Source organism: Tamandua tetradactyla, chromosome 1 (assembly GCF_023851605.1).
Source record: "Tamandua tetradactyla isolate mTamTet1 chromosome 1, mTamTet1.pri, whole genome shotgun sequence".
Taxonomy (NCBI): Eukaryota; Metazoa; Chordata; class Mammalia; order Pilosa; family Myrmecophagidae; genus Tamandua; species Tamandua tetradactyla.
The window spans coordinates 225,954,795-225,980,883 of record NC_135327.1 but is presented as its reverse complement, the minus strand read 5'-3'; the positions used below and the strand labels follow the sequence as shown (position 1 = coordinate 225,980,883).

At 37.2% G+C, this 26,089-nt stretch overlaps 1 protein-coding gene across 9 annotated transcripts in view; it reads right to left on the bottom strand.

The window, feature by feature from the left end:
* ARHGAP21 (Rho GTPase activating protein 21) overlaps positions 1-26,089 on the bottom strand; it is a 142,177-nt gene that overhangs the window by 105,442 nt on the left and 10,646 nt on the right. The gene's annotated exons all lie outside the window — the stretch shown is intronic.

Below are 26,089 nucleotides of genomic sequence, written 5' to 3'. Positions count from 1 at the left end.
AAGAGAAATAGACGCATGTACCTTCTTCACCCCTCCCCCTCCTCAGACCCACAGAGCCTTCTGTCTGTTGGATTTCACAAGGGAAAATGGTGGGCACACGCCACCGTCACACAGCAAGAAGACCTTCACCAGCACCCCTTCACAAAGGTCTGTTCTCGCCATCACCACCAATTTGTGAAACAACAGCATGAGAATGAAGGAAGCCCAGAAGCAACCAGAATAATAGCAGTTAAATTCCTGGCGACTAAGAGCTGTCATTTGATTCCCTTAAATGACTCCATAACAAGGTCATTTGATTGAATAATAACTCAAGGTTAAAAGAAACCAAAATAAAGGATGAAAACGAACTCTGCAAAAATTAGATACACAAATAGACAAAGCAACCTAAAAAGAGGGGTGAGAAAAAGTATAACAGGAAAACAGTAAGACTGAAACAATAAAAGTAATGAAAACCTCTTATAAGGGAATGCAAACTGGTATGAGGAAAATTTGGGGGGTGTGCTGGTTTGAAAGGAAGTATGCCCCCTAAGAAAAGCCATGTTTTAATATAAATCCCATTTCATAAAGGTAGAATAATTTCTACTCAATACTGTATGTTTGAAACTAATGAGATCATCTCCCTGGTTGATGTGATTCAGTCAAGAATGGTTTTTAAACTGGATTAGGGGACGACATGTCTCCACCCATTTGGGTGGATCTTGATTGGTTTATTGGAGTCCTATAAAAGAGGAAATATTTTGGAGAATGAGCGATTCAGAGAGATTCAGAGAGAGCAGAACGATGAAGCCATGAGATGCAGAGAGTCCACAAGCCAGCAACCTTTGGAGATGAAGAAGGAAAATGCCTCCCGGGGAGCTTCACGAAATAGGAAGCCAGGAGAGAAAGCTAGCAGATGATGCCGTATTTGCCATGTGCCCTTCCAGCCGAGAGAGAAGCCCTGACTGTGTTCGCCATGTGCCTTCTCACTTGAGAGAGAAACCCTGAATTTCATCGGCCTTCTTGAACCAAGGTATCTTTACCTGGAAGCCTTTGATTGGACATTTCTATAGACTTGTTTTAATTGGGACATTTTCTCGGCCTTAGAACTGTAAACTAGCAACTCATTAAATTCCCCTTTTAAAAAGCCATTCCGTTTCTGGTATATTGCATTCCGGCAGCTAGCAAACCAGAACAGGGGGTTATAGAAACGTTGTAAAGGTTAATACAAATTTGCTAAAAATCACTGAAATGTACAATTTCAATGGGTGAACTTTATGGTATATGCTCTATTTCATTAAGGCTGTTTTTAAAAAAACATATGTAAAAGTACAAAGTCTAAACGTTAGAAGTGAAAGAGGTGGAACCGTCATGAAAGTAAACACAATAAGAAAGTTATGAACATACAAATGCTATCTTTTTTAATTACTTGTACTTTAGGTAGAATGGAGATTCTTATTCCGATTTTAGGGCCAGACTTTTTCATGGTAATGCAACATTTTTTACAGTGTCAATTGCTAAGAAAGCAAAAGACACAATTCCAACATGTGTACGCCCTTACCTGTCACTTTTCTTTTTTATGGTTGAACTGTTGGGCTATTATTGCCTGCCTGTCTCCTGGCCCCTGTGCTTTCTTCTGTGACGCAGGAGGCGGTGGCAGAAGGGTGGAACCAGAACCCCACTGCCAGTCACTGGGCAGGAACCCTGGATTCCTAACTGGGGCCTTGGGCAGGTGACCTGACACCTGTGCCTGGGTACCTGGTCCTTACCAGGAGGATGGCTGCACCACTTCACATGCTTGTAATGCAGATTAAGTCCATTAAACTCTGAAAAGTATCTAGAACAGAACCTCACACAGAGCACTATTTAACTCTGTATTGACAACAGTTTTCAGTTGTTTATTTAAAACACTACTTAAATGTTTATTTTTTAAAAACCAACACGGGGTCCGCCCTATGGTGGACGTATGTCAGGGCTTATTTCAAACATTATTATAGTAATACCTTTCAGGTTCTCAAGGAAAGACAATAAATATTATATAAGAAATATTTTTATACTAAAATATACTTTTGTCTCAAAGGAAAAACAAAATCTTGACTATCCAGAAAACTTTTTACCAAATCTTTATGACCATTACAACTGTAATGGGAAAACCAGGCCTCACCAGAATTGAGTTCTTTGTCAAAACCCCACGCCCAGCATACCTAATGTAAAATATGGATTACACTTAATAGTACTATTTCAATATTCTTTCATCAGTTGTAACTAAGGTACCACACTAACATATCATGCCAACAATAGGGGGTATATGGGGACGATATAGTTTTTTACATGACTTTTCTGAAAGCCTACAACTTCTTTAATTAAAAATTAATATATTTTTTTAAAAAAACATTATGCTAAGTGAAATAAATCAGACAGAAAGTACTACATATTGTCTGATTCCATTTGTATAAAATGTAAATATAAACAAATCTGAAGAGACAGAATTAGATCAGAGGTTATACATGGCTGGGGAAAGACAAAGGGATTGAGAGGTGACTGCTAAGGGATGTGGGGTTTTTCTTTTTGGAGAAATGAAATGTTCTAAAATTGATTGTGGTGATGAATGCACAACTCCAAGATGATGCTAAAAGCCACGGTCAGTACGCTGTAAAAGACGGTGATGATGCATGGACTGTATGGTATGTAAATATATCTCAATAAAACTGATTGGGGTGGGGGTGACCCACATTCCAAGTAGATGACAGAGCGAAGCTCACTCTTTCCACTAAATGCTTTCAGTAGAGAGGGAATAATAAATACAGTTTTAAATGCTTAAATACAGAACTATGAAACAATTTTGAGAAATCCATTTCTACCTTAATTGACAGAGTCCTTATTAAAAACACACTAATATGTGATGATATAAATAAAGTCTGTTAAATATATTCATCTCTTATTTTTAAACCACCTTCTTCACAGCCCTAACACCAAGGAGTATTAATTTTATCACAAATTATCCCTCTCATATTAGGTTTCTGCAATATTTTTTAACATATGTGGAATTCTGACATTTTGAATTAGAGGGTTTTTGTTTGTCTGAAATTCCAATTGCATTAAAAGACTCAAAATGATTTACTAAGCCTGCTGGGCAACTTGTCACATGCAGTTTCTGTTTACATATTCTAATTAGAATCTATTTTGTTTTTTTGCCAATCCATCTTGGTAACAATTGGAACTGCTTTAATGTTGGATATCTAGATATATTTTTCCTAGAAATAATTCTGGTCTTCAATGGCTATTTTAATGTTTGAAAGACATGAAATAAGTTTTAACACTTTCTAATATATTAAAATTTAAAAACCTAGATGACTTTAGGATATAATTCAAATTAAACATTTGGATCTAATTTTTAAGTATAACTAAGTTTTTTAGTTTATTTACTTGGATTTTATGATAATATTTTTCATCTAGGTTGTTGATGTGGGTCCTTTCTGCTGCTGTTTCGGTATGGTTTCATTTAAAGATTATTTTGAATTGGCTGATATTTTCCTAAGTGGCTTCCTTCCCTATTCAAGATTCTGGTTTTAATGTAATTTTTCACTAGATAACATTTTACTCTGCTCTCTCTCTCTCTCTCTCTGCTCTTCTTCCTCTGTCTCTCTCAGATTTACTTTATTTTCAGATCCCAAATATTTCAAAGAGCTGTAAATTCTCAAATACTCATTCCAAAACTTTGCATCATAGAAAATAGCTATTTTTAAATTCTAAGTAAATAAAATATTGGAAAGAAGGTTTTGAAACTTTTAGAAACGCTTAACAATTTCATTTTGACTACTTTTTGAACTAAAAAGAACTCTGAAAAATTCCTTCAAATTTTACTTATGACCCATATAATACGGTAAAAACAACATTATCAGACTCACAAAATGACCAAGGTGGCGGAAAAAAACAATGACCCACTCAGACCCATTTCCCAGGCGATTCTCTGAATTGTTTTATTAGCAGTGATGAAGGTTCAGAATATGTTCTCCTTTGTCCTCTCTGTGATAACAATAAATGTCTTCATGAAAATAGGGAAAAGTTTGAGCTTATTCCCAAAAACAGAGAATACACTTGGAAAAATGGCACTTGGAATGAGAATGTTCACTTGTTACCTGGCATTTGCAGCACTTCCTTTAAAATTTCAAAGAATTGCTCTTTATCACTTTGATGCCAGAAGTACTACTGAATCCAACATATTTTCTATATTCATTCTTTCTTATTTAATAGCCTCTGACATTATTTTCTTTCTTTCTTTCTTTTTAAACTTTTTCATTGTATAGTATAACACATATGCAAAGCAAAGAAACAAAAAAGCAAAAGCTTTCAAAGCACTCTTCAACAAGCAGATAGAGGACAGATTACAGAGTTTGTCATGGGCTACCATCGATCCTCTCAGATTTTTCCTTCTAGTTGCTCCAGAACACAGGAGGCTAAAAGGCTTAAAAATTCTATCACCACAGTCGACTTTTTTTCTTCCTTTTTTGTGAAAAATTACATATATACAAAAAAGCAAAAAATCTGAAAGCACAGCACAACTATTAGTTGTAGAACATATTTCAGAGTTTAACATGGGTTACAAATCCACAATTTTAGGTTTTTACTTCTAGCTGCTCTAAGATGCTGGGGACTAAAAGAGATATCAGTTTAATGATTTCATAATCATACTCATTTGTTAAATCCTATCTTCTCTGTATAACTCCACCATCACCTTTGATCTTTCTATTCCATTCTTTAGGGGTGTTTGGGCTATGACCATTCTAACTTTTTCATGTTGGAAAGGGCTGTCACTAATACGGGGTAAGGAGATAGAACTATCTGATGTTCTGGAGAGGCTGGGTTTCAGGACTTATCTGGTCCAGGGACCGATCTGGAGGTTGTAGGTTTCTGGAAAGTTACACTAGTGCATGGAACCTTTGTAGAATATTATATAACCCCCTAGGTGTTCTTTTAGGATTGGCTAGAATGGTCATGGTTGGGGTTTGGCAGTTTATGATAGGTAGCGATGTCTAACTGAAGCTTGCATAAGAGCAACCTCCAGAGTAGCCTCCCAACTCTATTTAAACTCTCTCTGCCACTGTTACTTTATTAGTTACACTTCTTTCCCCATTCTGGTCAGGATGGAATTCTGACCACAGTGCCAGGGCCAGATTCATCCCTGAGAGTCATCTCCCATGTCGCCAGGGAGACTTTGCTTTCTAATTCTGCTATTGAAAATATTCATTAAAGCAAGGGAGGCTGGAAAATGTGATTATCTAGCTCTCTGCCTGAAAGAAGAGAAGGGTTTGACCAATGACTAGCCAGTTTTGTTGGGGTTCATTTATTTCACTGGTGTACAAATTTCCACTATGAATATACAACATCTTATTTATTCATTCTTCTATAAATTGAAATAGGTTATTTCCAATTACTTGCTAGAAATTATACATATTATATATAGTGCTAAGAACATCTCATTATAAAGAAAAACCTTATACCATGGTTTAAGGTATTTACATAGTAATTAATTGGTTCTTTAAGGCATTTTTACCTCATATAAGGTATATCTTCACCAGAAGATGGCTTGTTAATATAGCACATTTTGAATGTGTAAGGACCACATCATAAGCACCTTGGCACAGTCTACCCCAGCATCCTTCTCCACCAAAGACACGTGGTTAGAAGATCACCCACCTCAAAGTTTCATACCCACTCCCTTACTGATATACTTAGGGGAATTAAAAATCTCCTCATTTTTTAAAAATGATTTATGGCTTTGGTTTTAGAGAATAACAACCCCAAAGAAAAATATTTTTATAAAATATTTGGTATGCACTGCATTTATTGCAGGGTTGTTTTCTAAATAATAGCTAGCCTGAATTCCACTGCAAGATAAATCACTATACCAAGAATTCTATGAATATGAACCATAATTAAATGTGAGGGTAAATGATTCCCAAGGTTCCATAACATTCAGTGAACATCTGTTGTGCCCCCCCCAAGGGCTATGCACCCATTGCCTTAACTAAATGTTGCTACAACTTTGAGAGATATGCACTTACATTCCCTTAAAATGGAGCTCAGAGACACAAGATGACTTTCCCACAGCCAAAACTCATGCAATTCCATGAGTTAAGTAAGTCCTTTCACTTGTCCAAAAATATATAAGATTTCAATAAGATTCTTACACATTCCAGCAAGCTTTCAAATTGCATAACCAGGGCTAAGTTTTTTCAGATAAAGAGTGTTTGCTAGGCCTTAAAACACCAATGACTTCTAAGCAATATTCCATCTTTAAAACATGTTTTTTTGGTCTACTTATTGCTAGTTATTGCCATTAATCACGTATACATCAGTCTAACAAATTAGCCTTCTTATGTTACTTGCTATTCTCAATCCAGAAAAAGAATGATCTACTGTATATGCCAAGCATTTTCTTTTTTTAAAAAACTTACTTAAGTTTAGATAAATTAAATATTGTAGAAACGAAAGTTTCAAACAAAATGCATGTGTAAAACAATAACACGCAGGAGTTTATCAGTCTGACTAATGAACATCCTCTCACCATATAAAGAAGAGATTTATAGCAACTAATGAACGATGTCTGGATTGCCAAAAACTATTTAAACCTGCTTCATGCAAACTTCTGCTCACACTTTTTTTGTGTAAAGGAGCACAGAATAAAATGACTAAATGAAATACATGTCTAAAATGAAAAAAAAAAATCTAAAAATGTAATCTTAGCCATTCATGTTTTTATTCCCCAACCAATCCCATAACAGTACAATATGAACAATTATTAATACAAAAACTAGCAAGATATTCTGCCCCTACCCCAAAGCCTAATTAGCTCTACTGAGCATATATAATTACCTTTTATGCATGTTTACCAAAATCAAGGAGCAGAGTTTCAGTTACATTCCTCATTGCTACCAACTTGCCAGAAAGTATCTGCTAATCATAAAGAAGCAATGATAGAATTATCACTTAGTAAAACAAACCTTTCACTTTTCTGAATATAATACTGTTCTTATAGAAGTCTTCTCAAATATAAAGTAAATCTCTTCTTAAAATCTCATCACATGAGATTTTCAAATTATAAAGGAAAGATTGAATTTCCAAAATATTTTTCTGCTAGGGAATTCAGAAGGAATAACTTCAGTAATGTAAACATTAGTTAAGCCTCTCACTAACACGATTCTCTACAATTAGAGAAGGACACTGAAAATATTAATCAGAAAAAAGGTGATCCCATTGTGTTGTAGAAGATGGAATCAAATGGGAATTCAAATGTGGTAATGCGCAACTCACTGAAACCCTTTCAAATACACTGCTGTTTCTGGCTCAAATTCAGTTGTGCCTTATTTTTTCAAAAACCCAGCGAGGTCAGGCTATGGTGGCTCAGCAGGCAGAGTTTTTGCCTGCCATGCCAGAGACCCGGGTTCGATATTTTGCCTGCCCATGCAAAAAAAAAAAAACCAGCAAGGCAAACATTCCAAATGCAGGAGACACTTACTTCATAATTTGTTCATGAAAAGTTATGACTAAATAATGAAAATGTTTTAAGCACATTTTAGAGGCAATGATCTTTTAAAAGACCCTGGGACAAAGCCTTTTGGAAATCAAGAAATTATTTTAATTCACTTTCTAATTTATAACCTATACATTCAATTGCCATTTAACATAATATACTTTCTGGAAACTACATTATAAAATGGATCACCTTAAAAGATAATATTTTTCACAGAAAAACTGTATTAATTGACTAAGGAAAATGGCCCAACAATCTATCAGAAAAGTAAGGATAAAACTAGAAACCTCCAAAACCATTTATAAGGGCAAACTGTTAATATTTTAAAATATGCACAGACACTAACCACATATTATACAAAAAGGTTCTTAAAAGTTTCATAAAGTACCAATCCAGTGTGCCATAAACTTTAACAAAATTCCATAAGCTAGAAATAAGAAATATTAATCATTCAGATCAGCCTGAACAGTCCAAAGGGAATTAAATATTTTAAAAAGTGCAGTACGCTGTTCTGCCTTGCTAACAGTGCGGGTGTTTTTGTGGATTCATTTGATACCACAGGGGATTTCTTTAATCCTTGCCAATAATTGAGATTTCCAGTTTTTAAAAATCTTGGCTGACAGATTATCTTCCAAATCAATTTTCACGTTTTTGTTGATGAGGCTGATGTCACTGAAGTTTGGTGGATGGAAGGGAACAGTCTTAGGAGAGAAGAAGTTCCGTTTTTGATATGGTTGTAGGATGCACCTACAGGGACCAGTGGTGAGATGTTGTAGTTATCCAAATGAATCTAAGCTCAGGAGAGCAATCTGGAAATTTGGGACTCATCAGCTTACATACGAAGTAAATTGGCACAACTCTTCTTGAAAGTATATAAAATATTGAACTAAAAATCTGATTCAGTAATTATAATTTCCACAAAAAGAAACCATTTCTAAACGTCTGTTTTATAAACTGGTCCTACCTATTTTTTTTTTAATTGTGATTTTCCTATAAGCATCTGAGCAAGTTTAACTTGATGATTCCACTTACTCTCTGAACCTTCTATCTTTAAAAATCTTTACTTCCAAGTAGATACTGTCAAATGCAGAAAATATTTAATAAGTAGTTCTACGGGGCTTCAGAAGAACAAAGGCCTGGGATTGATATTAACTTGCTATAGTAACTCAAATAGTGACTCAAAGAAACTGAAAGGTAGATGACATTTTCCTATTTTACGTATGTATAGCACTGTGCTGAAAGAAATTCGGTAACTTGTCCAAGTTCTTGCAGTGAGTGAATGATGGGCAGAAGATCTGAAAAGCCAATTCTCAAAAGAGAAAATCCAAATGGCCAATAAGCATAAAATCATCAGCCTCACTATTCATCAGGCAAGTGCAAACTAAAACCACTAAAATGAAATGGCTTTACACACCATCAAACACACACACACACACATCAAAATGATTAAAATGTTTTTTTAAAACCGTCAGTCTCAGTTATTGGCAAGGATGAAGATTGAAATATAACAATGTATAACATGCATGAATCATAAATGCCTAGCTTGGTGAATTTTACAAAGTGGGCCCACCCTGTGTAACTGTTGCCCAGGGCAAGACAGAGAACATTTATAGCCCCTCCGAAGGCTCTGTTATGCCCTAGTTTTTATTCTCTCCCCCACAGACAACCACATGGCAAGGAAGCCAACAAGGGCCTGAGGTCCTCAGATGAAGCAGCACGGGGCAAGCTGGGAAGCAGGTCCTCTTCGGCTGCCAGCATCCCAGTCTGGCCCTGCAACTGTAGCCTCTGTAGCCTCTGCTGCCAGGTGAGATGTTCTGAGCCAGAGGCCAAGCCAGGCTGCACCTGGGGCCTGGCCTACGTGGCCTGAAAAATCAGCACGGGCTGTTCAGGGGTAATAGCTGAGAAACAACTAAAAACCCAGACAATATGCATATACATATGAAATGGTCTTCAGGCACTGCACATTGGCAGCAATGGGCAGTGATGCCTGGAAAAGTGGGGCCATGCCAGGTGAGCCCTAGCTCCCTGCAGGAAGCCCAAGGCAAAGAACAGCAGAGAAGCCCTGGAGTTAACCTAATCAGTTGACAGATAAGAAAGCTGGAATCCAGAGAACTGATGTGCTCAGAATAGCACAACTAAGTACTGGCAGAGATGGGCAAAGATGTTAGTTTCTCGACTCTTGGTGAAGGGTCTTTCCACCAGATCAAGCAATGTCTCCTGCAAAATGTTTTTCCCATAGCAGAGGACGAGGCAGTATTCGAAAGGTAAAAATGTTAAGAGCTTCTCTCCTTGTCATCAAATCCAACTATCACCAAGAAGCCAGATGAGCTTCCCATTCCATGCATTCACACAGCATTTGGTCTGCCCCTTCGATATCGGCTTTCTTCTTTCCCTTCAAAGATTTCCACTTTGTCATTCTTATTCATTTAAACCTGATTTCACCTATCAACTGGAGCTCCCAGGCAGAATACCTAGGTTAAATCCAAGCATGGCAGGGAGCTACTAGGTCCTCTAAGTTACTGATAAGAGGTAACTAGTTAAGCGTTAACATGAACCAGTCTCAATTAAAAGAAGTAAAATCTGTAAAGGATAACTCTCACACATTCTGAACGAAAGCTTCTTGCATCACTTCTCATCACTTTATAGGGTTGACCTCATGGGTTGAGTTGCGCCCTCAAATAGACATGTTCAGGTCCTAACCCTGGTCCTGTGAATGTGACCTGATTTGGAAGCAGGGTCTTTGAAAAGGTTGTTAACTAAGATGAGGCCCTCATCCAATGACTGGTGTCATAAGAAGAGGAGACACAGAGTCTCAGAGAGAGAATACCACGTTACACCCAAAGCAGAGGTGGAGCCCAGGAGGCTAGGAAGAGGCAAGGAAGAGGCAAGGAAGGATTCTCCCCTTAAGATTTTGCACTTCTGGCCTCCAGAACTGTGAGACAGTACATTTCTGTTCTTGTAAGCCCCACAGTCTGCAGGGCAGGTAACATAGGGCTTGTCACGTAGAAGGCATGGGGTCAGGGGACTCCTCCTAAAGCCACTCATTTTAACAGCTACAATCCTGAAGCTTTAGGCAGGTAATTTTCAAAGGCTCCTGGTGAGACGCAGAAGCGGCCTGGCTGGGTTTCTCCTAATGATAATCAAGAGGCCTCTGGTTCCCCTTTTCTCACCTGCAAGCTCCACCTGTGGAAAACTAGCCATCTGTGCCTTCTGGCAATGCCAGCTGTGTCCCCGCACATACAATGTTTCTGCAAATCTCATATTTACCCTACCCACCAGCAAATTCAGCCCATGCTACTTTGTAGCCAAGGTCACCTGCCAAGCCAGTGTGCCCTTTTCCTTCTCCACATCTTTGCATGAAGTGAGCCATGGGCTTGGAGAGAAGTGGGGAGGAACCAGGAGGCACACCAATTCACAACTCAATGCCTTGCAAGGCAAGGCCCTCAGGGCCCTTTGCCTAAATCCTAGCTTTCTGACCCCCTTGCTGATTAAAATAGTAATAATTAAAGATGGTTTAGGAATCTCCCTTTCTGTCCAGCTACTCTAGGTTAACTAAGTTACCCAGTGATTAGATAAAGAGGGAAGGAGCATGAAGCCACTTAGATTTTGCTATATATAATTATTTAAATAATGTAAGTGCTTATGCTACAATGCTGTGCATTTGCCTTAATTTTTAAAGGAAGAGAAAATGTAATGTTGAAAAAAACAGTTAAATTAAGTACCTTTCTCAAGATAACACTCTACAAAGGAAAAACAACCTTTAACTCACTTTCCTTCATTTAAGGTAGAGCTTCTCAAATTTTAATGTGCATAAAAATCCCCTGGAAACTTGGTTAAAATGCAAACTCTGCACATTTCGTACCAGCTTCCAGGTAAGGCAGATCCTGCAGGTGAACGACCCTAAGTGTAGAACAGCCTAATCACTGTTTTCCAGTTTACCAATTTAAAGCTTTTTTCTACCTCGGTTACAAGCAGCTGCTTCTTCTAATGGTTCCACAGCACAAACTGAGCCCTAGAAAACAGCCTCTGAAAGACAAAGGCAGGACTGAGTAGGGTAAAAGAGGAAAGAGCTTCTAGGAGAAGCAATACAATCAAGTTCTCTGTGGCCTCTCTGTCTTCATTTTGTTTCCTTGCAGAGGAGAGGAAAGGCTGAGGCTTGGGTTCTTAGTAGGTCTACTTCCTTGAGGCCTTCCAATATAAGGAATCCAACCCAGGAGCCCTCTGGCTCTTCTTCCCCCAGATATGAACTAAGTAGAATGACTATTTCTGTCAAGTAATAATGTTTCCAATGGTTTTACAACCTGCTTTTAAAGGAAAAAAAAATGTATTTTCTTTAATGGTAAGATTATTTTTTCCTTCTTAACATTTTAAAACAAACTTAAGCAGAAGACTTTTCAAAACACATAGCTTCTTGAAAATCCCAGAGGGGATTTAAAATAAAATGAGAACAAGTTTTTTTGTTTGTTTTTCTAATAGAGGTTTATATTATTAATAAATATAAATATTTATATTATTAATTCATTCAACAAAATGTTTATCCCCTACCATGCAAAGGAGATAAAGCAATATGGAAAACAAAACAAAAAATACAACCTAGGCCCTTATGAAGTTTATATTTTAGTGAGGGAGACAAGGTAACCAACAAAATATATAAGTGATAACAGCCATAGGGAAAAATGAAACAGAAAAGAGAAGAGAGGGTGTTTGGGAAGAAGGCCTGCAGTTTTTAAAAGACTTGCCAGGGAAGAAGTTCCTAAAAGTGGACACGTGGGTAAAATCCTAATGAAGGAGCAAGCCATGTGGACGTCTGGGGGAAAGCATTTCAGGCAGAGGGAACAGCATGTGTGCAAAGGCCCTGAGGAGGCTAGCATGGCTGAAGAACAGAGACTGGGGACAAATGGAAACAAGCTGTTCGGGGTCATAGTGGACAGCAACTGAACTACATAAGGCCCTCAGGCTGCATAAGGACTTGTGCTGTTAATATTGGGCAGCCTCTGGGGCTGGAGGAACATGCTCTGGCATGGGGCTGAAATCAGACAGAAGCTGTAGACAAACATACAAAGAATGATCACGCCAGGATCTCCCATGCCTGATGCATCCCTGGACTGCCTCTGAGCGCCTGTATGTGGAGCTGCACATAGTCATGTGCCATTGGCTCTGAAGGAAATCTAAAACAAGGGCCATGGGACATGTCACCTTCTTGTATCTGACTCCAGCATCACCAAGCGTCCAGCATCTGCTTCTAATATTGATTGGAACACATGAAATATATCACATACCTAAGGGAAGGAAAAAAAAGAGTACAAGAGAGAAACGCAGGGCCCTTTCTTCCTAATGAGGTTGGCAGGATCAACTGCATTAAAATATATTAAATTTTAAAATATTTTAATTATCAAGTTTAAAAATTCATTCTCACCAACATGAAGCCCAAGAGCAACCTGTCCCTGAGGTTTGCCCAATTGATATAGAAATATATTTTGTAAGTTATGCCTTAAAAAATATTATCACTCTGACCCAGTAATCTCACTTCTGAGACTTTTAGCCTATGAAAATAATCCTAAATGAGAAAACTAATTTTAATCACAGAGATATTCACTTCCTTTACAAAAGCAGAAAACTGGAAGTATTTAAACTGGAACAATTAAAAATACATACCTACTCTAGCTACACTACTATGTGGCCATTAAAAACTATGTCACAGTATGGCAAAATGCTGATAATTTAATGTTAAATGAAAACAAGCATAACAACCAAATAATATGATTAAAATGTCACACACACAGACAGGTAAAACCCATTATAAGTACAGGAAAAAAAAAACGGCAGTATATACATCAAAATAGTAACAGGAGTTTATTTGAAGAATTGAACTATATAAATCTATTTTAATATATATTTTCCAATTTTTACAGGTGACCATGTCTTATATTTCAATTTTAAAAATGATACTAATGGAATACCCTGACTCCATCTTTTTACAGTATTTCCGATATAAATCACATGTAACATCACTGTTATGTCCCTACATCAGTCTAGGATGTGTGATGCTAAGGACAGGAAGCTGGAGCAAGCACTTAAAGCCCAATTCTGCCTCAGGTAGTCAATAGCCTTTAAAAAAGGAGGGGGTGGAGGGACAGGAGCAAGCAGTGGCTGAGTCAGGGTCATCTCTGTAGGAATACTTAACCATCAACACCTCCTTGCTCAGATGCCCTGGCAGTGTGCCCCCAAAAGCCAACTGAGAAAGTAATTTCATGGTCTTCGTCCTACTTTCGCAGCCTCCCCTCTCCCCAGAGAGGGGGGAGTGCCTTCTCAAGCCTTCTAGCTCTTTCCCACACCTCTTGTTCATCTATACTAGAAGCTTACTAAGAGCACCTGGTAGCCTCCTTGGCCCTGCTCAGCTTCAACAGCAAAACTCAAAGACACCGTTGCTGCCCAAAGTCTTTCAGAGCTTACATGCAGGAAGCATGGAACCACATCTGGCCAGCAGATGTGTTTTGTTCAGAGCCCCCAAATTTTGAAAACTTTGAATTTGTATCAACATTTAAAAATTGGTATGGGGCGGGCCATGGTGGCTCAGTAGGCAGAGTTCTCGTCTGCCATGGTGGAGACCCAAGTTCAATTCCCAGTGCCTGCCCATGAGAAAAAAAAAGAAAAAGAAAAAAATGGAATGAGTTCACATACAATTCCAATTTTCTAGTTTCTCAAATGCTCCGACAACACTGGTTCTAACATGGCAATGATCACCTGTAGCCTGGAGGGCAGCCGCCCCCTTGAGAAAAAGCTATCTCCCGTTAGCCACAGTCTCCACCAGGCCCTGCTGTCTTATACTGGACCCTCTTCTCTCTTCCACAGGGCCTGAGAAAGGCACTGATTGGGTTTATGACTCTACAAAATACTTTTTAAGTGCTGGCATAGAAACCACAAGAGATGTGGTCACAGGCCATTTTTACTTTATGCTAAGTTCCAGAAACTCTTCCTCCTGGGGAGATATTAGCAACTAAATGGCCTATTATCAGAACTAAACCACAGGGAAGGTAGCAGCAGCACTCTTGGTGAAACTCCAAGCCAGGACATATCCAAAAGCACTTGCTATTGCTGGCTCACTGCATTAACTCACCCCTAAATTCTGCTGCAACCCAAATATTCCTTTGGGATAAACCAGAACAAAGACGTCTTGAAAAGGTCCAGGACCTCTAATAAAAACATTGTCTGATCTTGAGACTAATCAGTTTTGTAATAACTGCAAACTAATCACTAAACACTAACTTTTTTAAAGGTTTCAGCTTTGTTAGGCTCTTGATATTATGAATTTTACATGCTAAGATAACTGCAGTATCTGTCTTCTATTCTCTAAGTAGCCATTCAAAATCCATATTTTTATGGTAATGCAAACCCATTAGGGAGAGACCTAGAAAGTGCACTGAAGAATCAATCTTACCCTGGAAGAAATACAGACTAAATGACCTTCTCTAGCTCTAATTTCTCTGAAATATTAGTCTATTGTGCCCAGACTAAACTACGAAAATATTTTATTACTGCTCCAGAAAACAGAGAATAGGATATAAAGAAAAGTATTGGTGACCCAAAATTCTCACTTGGAATTAATTTCATGTCTCATGAACTAAGAGGGTTGTATCAGGCTAGCAGAGAACTGATATGGGGGGTGGGGAGGGGCAAAGCAGGATGCAGAGGGTGATCAATACATTTCATTTATCATGCTTTGCTTTCAGTAACATTTTAAATTTACTTTTCTCCTAAGTTTCAGACAGTACCAAAAACACTTTTAATAAGGAGGGTGAAATCCACAAATAACCCGCAAGGTAAATAATTCATAGTTTTTAAAGATTCACTGATTACTTAGAGCAAGTACTATCATCCAGGTTTCTTTCTATTCTGCAAGAGAAGCCATTAAGCAGAGTATGTACAATACTGTTAATATTTCCAAAAGCAGTCTGCACCTGATAACAGCAATGCAGACTAAGGATTGAGGGGGCAGCTTTTGCTTCTTGGAGAAGAAAATCAAAAGCAGGTGATAGCTATTGTAAAAAATATACCCAGAAAATTTTCTCTTCTGCAAGATTAGTTTCTCAAAAGCCTGTCTAACGGCAGAATGAATCCAAAAATAAACTTCTATTTAATCCCATAGTGAAAGAAACCTAAATGAAAATGAAAAGCTTCCTAAAAAGCAACTCATACCATAATCTGATCAACCTTCTACAGGCAGGATATTAAACGTCTACAGAAATACATAACCTGTATCTTATTTTACAATTTTTAGCTTTAATTTCTGCTTGCTTTATTGTTTAATTCATTCTAACGTCCCCCTCCCCCATCATTTAAAGCTCTACGAATAAGGTCTCCTCTGTGCTGCTTAAGAGTTAACTTAAAAAAAATTTTTAAAAAAAGAGTTAACTTAATTCTTTCACAAAAATTCATTAGCGTTGAGGCATGCCATGTCAGAGGAATATTTTGACAAACCTAATAGTCTGCAAGATTCCTTTTACTGTTACTGGAAGACTGCTTTCCTATCCTGCATTTTCACTGATTTTTTTTTTTTGGATCGATACGTTATAGCAGTTTCAAATTAAAAAGCAAAAAAGTATATATTTATCAAACAAACCTGACCACTCCATGCACAGTAGAAATTGCACAATAAACTCCAGTTGTGGTTGATCATGCAGTCCCAAACCCCAAGCTGGGCCATGCCTGCGGGAGGCGCAGCCTGCACAGCCCCCGACTGGACTTGGTCAGCTCCGGAGCGCATGCTGGGGTTCAGTCCGCAGCGACGCCGCCCGCCACCAGGCGTTCCCCTCCCTTTCCTGTCGACGCGGCACAAGCTAAGTGGCCAAGCTACCTCCATCCATCTTCGAAACTGGTACAGTAAAATTCCTACCCTTGCAGGAACGACTTTTCGTAAGTCTTATTCAGGATTTATGAGTATTCAATTTTTAAAGATCACTGCTTTTTCCTTCCTTCTGCTTATCCTAGGCTAGCATTTATTCACTAATGAACACACGTGGGACGAGATACAAGAAGTCCATCCTGCCGGCTACATCCCCCAACAAAGGAGCCCCTCACCACAAGGCTGGGTCATCACCAGCGACCTTTAAACAGGCCCAAGTCCAAGAGTTTTTCTCTTGGTCTCAGCATCTCAGGCTGCTAACATTCCTTCAAGCCTCTCATCCTGGGCTTCCACTCTCTGTTCTTTCATTTAACCAGGACTTCTTCACAAGAGGCAGCACAGCAAAGCAGCCAACTGCTATCCTGCAGGCATGCGAGTGTGGGCTAAAGGCTGAGGCTTTCAGCTTCAAACTATTCGTTTGTTAAACAGGGATAAAACACCTGCCCTCATGGGGTTTCAGTATGAAATAAAATAACAGGCAGTTGTCTGTCAGGCCCAATAAATGACTATTAAGTAATATTCTTAAGGTTGGTTCCCTCCCTGTCTAAACAGAATTCTAGTCTTGACCCACCTCTCATTTCTTACACTCTCCCTCTAAATGATGTCATCCTCCAGACCCATGATTTTAACTACGAAATACTTCCAAACCTCTCTTCAACCCTACCCTTTCTCCAGAGCTCCAAATCTGCATATCTAAACTCTCACAAGCACATTTACCTGGAAACCCCAAACTAAATGTCCATAACCGAATTGATATCTCCTGCCTATCCAATGGCACCCCCTCCTGGACCCCCAGTCTACACAATTCATTGGCTGCCCAAGCCAGAAACCAGTCTTCCGAGACACTCCACTTCCTTACCGCTCGCATCCAGGCACCAAATCCTATGACTTCTACTAAAATATATATTGAACCTATCCATCTTCTATTCCCACTGCCATTGCCTAAACTAAGACTCCATCAACTTTCTCCTGGACAACCCCAAGAGCCTCAAGCTGGACCCCTGCACGTGCTGTCTCACTCCTGTCTGGAATCCAGGTACCACAGAACTACCAAACAACATTTTCAACCAAGCTAATTGTATGACTACCTTGCCTAAAGCAGTTCCACTGCTTCTTCCTGTCTACAACAACGATACCCAACGTATGTTCCTATTTGTTTCATAGGCTACAGAACATGAATGAGAATTTGATGAAAAGCCTTCAGTGGCTAAATAAGTGTGAGGAAAGCTGGACTGGGCAAAGATAAATAAAGGTGCATGATTGCCCAGACTCTAAATATGAAGGTTGGATTCAAAGGCCTCAAAATGTAAAAACTGAGGCTCCTGGAAAGTTTTGTTTCTAACTAGTCCTTCCTAAAATCTTCAGCTGGTTTGTCTTCTTAATCTGTCTATAGATTGTTGGTAGTCCCTACAGTTCTTTCCCTGGGCTTCTTCTATCTTCTCCCTCAATTAGCTCATCTATTTCCAAAAATATAATTACAGTAGATTGTGAGTTTAACTGACCTAACTGATTTGCCAAAGTAACCAAAATCCTCCATTCCACTATTGGAATACTGGCTGATAACACTCTATTGCAATTACTTGTTCAATTGTTTCTATTTCCCACAAAGGTAGAGACCAGACCCTGTCTGCATTTTTACATTGCTGCACTTAGGTGTTCAATACACAGTTATTCAATGAGTTAAGAAGGAAGATTCTAAACATAACAGGAATCTTTGGCACCTAGAACCATCAAGCTTGAATCAACTGTTGTCTTGGGGACAAAGGGTCATTATCACCAGTTGTGAGCAAAACACAAGTTGCTTCCTTCCTCACATGATCCCACTAACAGCAGTTAGAAGAGATTCTTGGAAAATCCCTGTATACTCAGGCCCCCACTGCTGGGGGCTAACTCATGATCCCCACAAAAATCTGTTCAAGTCTTAACCCCAGGCCTGTGGGTGTGAACTCACTTGTAAATAGAACCTTTGAGGATGTTATCGGTTAGGGTAAAGCCAAACTGAATCAGGGTGGGCATTACTCCAATATGGCTGGAGTACTTATAAGTACACTGACAGCGACTGATGGGGATAAAACCCAAATGGCATAGGATAACACCAACAAAGACAAAAAAAAAAGAGAAGGTCCAGATAAAAAGAGGAGGGGATCATATTAAAAGCAACATGGCAGTTTGCCTTTTAAATGTCTTAAAAAGCAAGCTGCCATATTTTTTAAACACTCCAGGGAAGCAACAAAAGAGAAGCCTTTGTGACATTAGAAAATCTACCCTAAGTAACCTCTTCTTATGAGTTCAGGAAAACTAAGTTCACATAAAAATTATCAGCAGAAAAGCATCAACTCAAATATCAAACAAAGTTATAAGAATACAAAAAGACCAAAAAATACAACAGCCCTCCAAACACATGAAAAATCACAATGATAGGGTAGTACTGTATTGTTACTCTGAAGTTGCTACATGTATTATACAGGATAAAATTAAAATGAGCACCTTTAGAATGTTCTAATCCCCTCTATGTCTGTAAGAACCAAGAGTTTTAATGTGGAAGAAAAGAGAATCAGATGCAATATAGAAGAGTTTCAGTTAAAACCTGTAGCCCTGAATTTGAAAATAAAGTGCCAATATGAACTCATGAAGTAAAAAAATCAATTCATTAATAATGTCTGTAGTTTAATTAATAATATTATAGCAATATTAACTTCTAGGTTTTCATAAATGTCAATTATTATATGAAATGTTTACATTAGGGAAATCTGGGTGAAGGATATATGGGAACACTGCTATTTTGCAACTTTTCTAGGAGTCTAAAGTTATTTCAAAATGAAATATTATTTTAAAAAAATGGTGGCCAGTTTTCAAGTTCATTAGTAAAAACATTAGGATATGGCTCAGCAAGTATAAAAGTAATACTAATTTATTGAAACTATTGCTACTATGGCATTTCTTATTCATCACCTTACAGTGAAATTTGAGTTTAATTTTTTGCTTACAAGAGGATCTATACATTTGAGTGGAAATTCTCTATTAGGAATGCATTCATTCATTTCATGTGATTAATAGGTCACAAAAAATCTTGGTAGTAAGTCAGATTTGGGGAAAAAAAGCTTCTTAATTAGTGTTATTTTGAGAGTTAGACTGCCACAAATAAACTATTATTTTATTCCTTGTGTAATATGAATGTTTTTAACTTTGTTAACGTCTGTCTCTTGTTCATAATTTTGTGGAAGATGTAATTTCTTATTTATAGAGAATGATTTCATATTTGGAAATTCACTGTTTTAGAGAATCAAGTCAGCCTAATAAATTATCCTAATGCTACATCATTAAGACTAATCTTGGAAAAAGAGAAACTTAATCAGAGTATTTACCTGATAAGGTAGAAAGATGTGTTGATAATCATGTTAAGTCCTATTCATATAAAGAAGGTGTTGCAAAGAATTTGTATTTTATAAATTGTAAATTTTATATGAATAAAAATGTTTATCTTTTCTTGACTTTTCCTCCTGAACACTTGTGTCATAGCAAGTGATCAACATGGTAATTTAAAAGCCTAACTGTTGATAAATGATTAAGGCACACAAAAAAATGTTAATATACACTTTCTACCACCAAGTTCTTTGAAACAGAAGTGACCATGTATATTACCTGGCTTGAAGAAGTTTAATAAAAAAAGTAATATCTGTTATTTGTAAATTTTCTCATTCCAAAGAAAGTAGTTATGTCCTATAAATTATGTAAATAAAAGTTATTTTATATAAAAAAATGAAAAGTTAAAAAATATACATATATGAAAAGTCCTATAAACAATGCATCCTAGTACCAATGAAGAGCCCAAACATGACGATATGGTCTTAAATTACCATTTAACACTAAAAGAAACAAGGGCTTCTTGGAGAAATTGCTGACTCAAGCCGTAGGCCAGAAATGTACAAAAGCAACAAGGTAGAGAGTATGGAAGCTAACAAAGACAATTAGGGTCATGTCAAAAGGACTCAGGAGAAACTCTTAAGAGGCTACCCGAGTCAAAAATGGGACAATTCAAAAAAAAGAGAGAGAGAGAGAGAAATGGGACAATTCAAAGCTGCAAGAATTAAAACACATCTTCCAACTAAGGATAATACTCGATAGAGAAATGGAAGGGAAGGGGGAAGGGGAAGGAAAGGGAAGGGAGAAAAAAAAAGAAAGAGATAAACAGAGAAAGGTAGACATATAAATACAGACAGACAGATAGAGATGGACAGAAGGATGGAGGGAAGGAGGGAGGGAGGGAGGGAGGGGGATCCATGATAGGTCACCTTTAAAAGATGTTCAGGAAATGAATTCATTTATATAAATAAAGGGAAAGAATTAAAAAAGATAATAAAGTATCATATTACTAGATTTTTATTTCTGAAATACAGTATATATTCCAAAAATTGGTTAATACATATCTATAACCCTACATTGACATTTCTGAAATCCAAACAGCTCTGAAGTCAATCATTTTTTATAATTCATTTGACTGTACCACCTGATTTGACCAGAGCTGATCTGAAGTTCTTTATAAACCTTTACTTATCACCTATATTGTAACATTAATACATTTTACAGCAGAAATTATTCTACATGATGGTTGGGTGCTGTCCCAGAACTTGCACATTCTTACATTACTAAAATCTGAAGACTTCTAAATTCCGGAAAACCGAAGATTCTGGGTAAGCGATTATGAACCTATCCAAACAACACCAGAAATAAAAGTAACTAGACAGCAGGAGTCCAGAAAGAGAGAAAGAATGGAGGAAGATGACCCCATAAAGCTAGACCATCTATCCTGGAACTGGGGAAATATTTTCTACAGAAGGTCATTAAAGTCAGAGAAAGCTATGCAAGGTAGAGCAAAACGGGAGCCAGATTTTGAAGGAAGGATAGGATTTACATAAATGACAAGATACAGGGAAGCCATACAGGAACTGTTAAAAAAGTTGAAAATGGGATCAGACCTTGACTAAAGTGAATGAAGCTGATCTGAATAGGACAAAGTAAATCAGAATACAGGGTAAAGGATGACATCATCCATATTTTAAAACTTCAACTTCTGTGTGAGACGAAAGGCAGAGATATTTATCTGGTGCAAAATTTATATTTTGGGTAGTGCATTACCTAATTTAACTTCTATGGTCAGTTTAGTTGAATAGCATAAGTACACGGAATCTTGAATAGGGCATGAGATCTTGTTGGTTTGTCCAGGTTAGTGTGATGCCCTAATATATCCCAGAGTAATTTGGGCAGAAAATAAAGAAGTATTTGCAAAGTCTCCTTGGGGGACTGGGGAGAAAGCAGGAACTACTGAACTTCCCCATTTGGAGAACTCCTGAAATTCTCGCAAGCAGTGGGGACAACTAAATTAAGAGGCTGAGCCCTCGATCTTGGGGTCTGCCTCTATGAAACTTATTCCTGCAAAGGAGGAGATAAACCTACTTATAATTATGCATAAGAGTCATCCCCAGAGAACCTCTTTTATTGCTCAGATGTGGCCTTTCTCGCTAAGCCAACTTGGCAAGTGAACTCACTGCCCTTCCCCCACTACACAGGCCATGACTCTCAGGGGTATAAATCTCCCTGGCAACATGGGACAGAACTCCCAGGATGAACTGGGATCTGGCATCATAGGATGGAGAAAGCCTTCGTGACCAAAAGGGGAAAGAGAAAAAGGAAGCAAAATAGTTTCAGTAGCTGAGAGATTTCAAACAGTCAACAAGTCCTCCTGAAGGTTTTCTTATGCATTATAGATATTCTTCTTTAGTTTATGGTGTATTGAAGTGGCTGGAGGGAAGTACCTGAAACTGCTGAGCTGTGTTCCAGCAGCCTTGATTCTTGAAGACAATGTATAGCTACACGGCTTTTACAATGTGACTGTGTGATTGTAAAAACCTTGTGTCTGATGCTCCCTTTATCCAGGATATGGACAGATGAGTTAAAATATGGATAGAAATAAATAAATAATAGGGGATATAAGGGGTAAAATAAATTGAGTAGATTAAAATACTAATGGCCAACGAGAGGGAGGGGTAAGGGGTATGGGATGTATGAATTTTTTCTTTTTATTTCTTTTTGTGGAGTGATGTAAATGTTCTAACAATGATCAAGGTGATAAATACACAACTATGTGATAATACTGTGAGCCACTGATTGTACACTATGTATGGACTGTATGTGTGTAAAGATTTGCCAATAAAAATATTTTAAAAAAGACACAGGGAAGGCATTTCGGGCAAACAAACATCAGCAGACATGAAAACACTTCAACCTTCGTGTCTAGTTTAGGAACAATTAGCGCTTGCTCTGAGCAGGTGTTTCATGTTGGACAGTTAAGATATTAGGTGGAAGGAGTATACTGTATTTTTAAATGCTGTCACAGTAGTTCAACTTTAAATGAACTGGTCTTTTACAATGCAGGCATTCTTCGGTAAGCCATTTATATATATGACCAATTTACTACTCTATTCGTTAACAAACGAATATGATTGCTAAATCATTAAACTGATATTTCTTTTAGTCTCTAGTATCTTAGAGCAGCTAAAAGTAAAAACTTTTACTTTTAAAATTGTGGAATTGTAACTCATACCAAATTCTGAAATCTGTTCTACAACTAATTATTGTGCTGTGCTTTGAAATTTATTGCTTTTTTGTATATATGGTATTTTTCACAATAAAGAAAAAAAGTCGATTGTGATGATAAAAAAACAAACATTTATTCCTTCTAGCCTCCTATATTTTGGAGCAGCTAAAAGGAAAAATCTCAGAGGATGGTATAGTAGCCCATGACAAACTCTGGGATCTGTCCTGTAACTACCTATTGAAGAGTGCTTTGAAAACTGCTTTTTTCTTTCTTTGCTTTGTATATATGTTATAGTATACAATTTTTAAAAAGTTAAAAAAAAAAAAAAGGACAAGCAGACACTTAAGACACCCAGAGATAGTTATTTTCTGATCTTTAAAGACCATCCTGAAGACCAAATAAATCCTGCAGGTGGCGTTTTGCTAATTTGATACACTGCAGCAACAAAGAGTTCATCATCATTTTGTCTGCCATAGCTGGACACTTAAAAGACATTAAACTGCCTACTGGTTGAACAAAAGAGACGATACATTGTTGATAAAATTTTCAAGCTATTCACTTGCTATTGAACTGTTCTAACTTAAGTAGTAGATCACAAACTATTTCCATCTATGGGAAACCAGTAAAAGACAGGTCAACATCAAGATTTTCTCCCTGCAATTTTTTTTCTCTTCCAATAAAACTATTAAGGTAAACACCATCCATTAAATTATTTTCTGCTTCTAGCTGTGTCACCTGGATTAAGTTAACTAAGCTCTCTGTATTCGGTTTAAAGACTTCTCCACATCTTTAAACCTAATAAAGTACCATCAGTTGGCAACAAAGGTCCTGAAGTAATGCAGTCAGCAACCTGAGTCTGTCTGACACTTGCAGGCCACAAAATGCAGGACAAAGGACTTGATTTCTTTGAAACCTGATTTCCGTAACTGTGAAACGACATTAATGATAGCTTCTTCAAAAACTGTATTGTCAGGTGGGCCACGATGGCTCAGCAGGCAAGAACGCTTGCCTCCCATGCCAGAGGACCTGGGTTCGATTCCCAGTGCCTACCCATGTAAAAAAAAACCGGATTGTCTGTCTTCTAATTATTGAGTTGTAAGAGTTCTTTATATATTTTGGAAACAAGTCTTTGAGGAGACACACATTTTGCAAATATTTTCTGCTGGTCTGTGACATGACTTTTCTTTTCCTTAATGGTGCTTTAAAAAGAGCACAGATTTTCAATTCTGATGAAATCCTGTTAATCTTTTTTGTTTTCTTTTCTGGTTAATACTTTTTGGACAGTCTCAGAAATCTTTACTTACTCAAAGTCTTGCATATTTTTGTTCCTAACTAGTTGTACAATCTTAGCTTTTACATTTCTGTAAATGAATGTAAAAGCTAAGATTGGGTTATCTTCCATACAATGTGAGGTAAGGATCAAGGTTTATTGCTTTCATATGGCTATCCACTGATTCTGGTACCATTTGTTGAAAATACTATCCTTTCCCCCACTGAATTGTCTTGGCACTTTTATAAAAACTCAACTGATCACACTTATGTAGGTCTCTTTCTAAGCTCCTCATTCTGTTCCACTGTTCTAGATGTCTATCCTTATACCAATTTCACACTGTCTGGATTACTGTAGCTTTGAGTAAGTCTTATTAAATGGTTAAAAGTCCCCCAACTTTGTTCCTTTTCAAAACTCTTACGTCCTTTGCATTTCCATTTAAATCTTAAAATCATTTTGTCTATTTCTACAGAAGAAAAAAAAAAAGGCTTGCTAAAATTCTGTTTGGGACTAAACTGAAATTTATAGAACAATATGTGAAGAAGCCATATTTTAGTAGTGATTCTTCCGATTCAAACATATCATCTTTCAATTTATTTCAATATTCTTTAAAATATTAAAATAATAATATTATTTTTTAACTTCATTTTCGAACTGTTTGTTGCTAGTATACAGAAGTACAACTGATTTTATATAGTGACCTTCTACCCTGCAACCTTGACAAAATTTTCTTTTTTTATGCATATATATTATATATGCATATAACGTATATTATAGTGTCTAGTCCACCACCACTCTTACTCCACAAGAATGAACTTATTTTATGATCAATGCATCTATTGAAAACACAAATCACCTACATCATGATCCCCTTTTCTGTAAAAATAGGAACATCTAGAAGTTCCTTATTATCCTGAGGATAATAGATTGTGGAAAATGGCCACTTAGTGAATCCACATAAAATGAAGGCTAAAATTTCATAGTAAAGAATGGAAAAATGTTTGATCTGGATGTCATCTAGACCATGGAAATATAAACATATGAAAACAAGCTTATTTTACCTTATAAAACATAAAATGTTGCTACACTTGTAAATAAGAGCAAATTCTTAGGGCAAACAAAAAGGAATCAAGTATTGGGGAATTTGAAGGCAGCATTTTCCGCAATATCATATGATAGCCTAACATCTTTTACCTCTTTCACTTCATGTTAGACTTTTGAGGCATGATTTGCAAAAGTATCCAAGGGCATCATCAGCTTTCTCAAAACCTCTCTCAATCCAACAGATTCCAATCATTTGAAATGCCAGTCAACCTTTACAGTATTTTCATTTGCTAACTGATCTCACTCTGCCAGAATCTCTTTCTCAATAGCTTGTTCCTTCTCCAACATCACTTACACTGACTTCGAGAAATCCTGTATCTTTTACAGAATTTGCAATGGGACTCTGCAAAAGTAATGTGGCTCCCAATTGGTGAAAGTGGAAGAAGGCTGATGAAATGGAAAAAGACAGAATAGTAGCTGGTGTTAAAGCAGGTGGGTGGGGGGAGGGGGAAATTATTTTATTATGAAATATGAAAATATTATTTTATTAATGATCAAATATTTATGACAATTTCCATAACCGTTCTTAAAATATATGCAGAGAGTATATACATTCTTCTATTGTAAATAGTCCTATTCTTGATAAATGATTACAAAGATGCACAGAAGAAATTACTATACTGGTTATGTGCTTAAAGGAAATATACCTTCTGTATATGGCACCAAACAAATTTACTTTTATAAAGCAACTAAAAAGTAAAAAAAAAA